Source organism: Alligator mississippiensis, chromosome 7 (genome assembly GCF_030867095.1).
Source record: "Alligator mississippiensis isolate rAllMis1 chromosome 7, rAllMis1, whole genome shotgun sequence".
Lineage (NCBI taxonomy): Eukaryota > Metazoa > Chordata > Crocodylia > Alligatoridae > Alligator > Alligator mississippiensis.
Window position 1 is genome coordinate 37,007,334 of NC_081830.1, and position 1,606 is coordinate 37,008,939.

The 1,606-nt window shown below is 40.6% G+C and overlaps 1 protein-coding gene across 1 annotated transcript in view; it reads right to left on the reverse strand.

Moving 5' to 3' along the window:
- The window catches only part of NEU4 (neuraminidase 4), a 36,994-nt gene that overhangs the window by 18,268 nt on the left and 17,120 nt on the right, over positions 1–1,606 (reverse strand). The window lies entirely within an intron of this gene.

Consider the following 1,606-nt stretch of genomic DNA (forward strand, 5'->3'; position numbering starts at 1 on the left):
TAGGTGTCTGTCACATCTCACTGTAATAGTCTTGGAAGTTTCTAAGCTTCCAAGGTTTTACATCTGTCTCTGTCATATTTAGGCATCAAAATAGTCCCTGGCAGCTCTCATTTATGGCAGCAAGGCCCAAGCTGCTTGTGGGCTGCAGCAAGTCCAGAATGTCCACAGTGTTTTCTGTTATAATCCTGCTCCTTTCTATGCCTCACAGGCTGTCCTTTTCCCCCTGAGTTTGCAAGGGGCACAGTGCTTAGTAGATGTGCCCAGGTCTGAACTGGAGAAATTTTCACCCAGTCCTGAAGCCCCAAACAGCAATGTGGCACATAGCATAGGCATTGTCTACCTCTTAACTGGATTAAATCATTCCAGTTCATTTGGGACTAGTTTAATTGTATTCATGCCTAGTGAACTGGTCACAGCCCACTAGGCCAAATCTCCATTTTCTGCTTTTAGAAAACAAAACAGGAGGAAGAAATGAAGACAAACAGGTTATGGAGGCAGGGGAAAGGGCTAAAATGGAAAGGGAGTAGAGAACAAATAGTAGCCTTAATATAACAGAAAGATTAGTATTTCTGCCTTAACAGTAGCACCATGGCAAGTTTACGAGCATAATGTTTAACCAGTAACTTTGCAACACCAGAGGAAAACAAGCAAAGCAGGTAACAAAAAATCCCTATCAAACAGGTGGGTGAAGGTCAGGACAGTTCCTGGGCACAACCTCCTCACCCAATAAATAAAACTGGCCAAACAGCCTTATTTGGCTTGTTCTCTTTCATGACACATGATGGTAGAGGGAAGCATAAACTCTTGCACAGACCAGGAGATAAATGACCTCTTAACAGTCCCCTGTGGGAGTTTCCTCTCAGTGCATCTAGTTTATTGCAAATGGTGCAACAGCTGAAGAAGCGTTCCTGACACTATTCAATTAAACAGTAAATGTTACTCACACTACTGAAGCAACTACAGGACTGCTAAGAAGCCTAGCATTTATCTGGCCCAGTTCTACTTTGTCTAAAATTATAGTTATAAGTTGCTTCAAGATGGGAAGTTTTACCCAAATCATGAAGAGGGGGGTTGGTTTACTGCCATTAGTGGCAGGCGGTGGCATACCTTTAAAAAAAGCTGTTCATAGATTACAATAATAAGAATAAGAATATGTCCATAAATACAAATTTCTAGTTAGAACTGACCACTAGTCACTAACAGCATTAATGGCTATAAAGAAACTTTTGCAGGACATGTATTGTATAACAAGTCAGCAGGCTAACAGTCTTTTATATGTAGTACTGAGCACAAGCAGAGATGTGGAAACCTTGCTGCAGATTGCTGTTCTTATTAACCATTCTCCATACCTAGTAGTTATTTGGAGAATGAAATTTAAGTAACTTGGCTGCATGATCATCAGTTGACCACAGGAGACAGAAAAGTTGCATTGGTAATTGTAATAGTGGTGGAGCTACTTTGAATAAGTCCACGCATACTGGCCTGTGCACTGATAGCACAAGTATTTTAAGTGAACTTTGTAGTAAACTAAAGTTACTGTGTAACTAAGAGTAGGTTGTTAGAATTTCCAGTATGACAGTACAGATCTAAGTAAACAGTAAGTGTG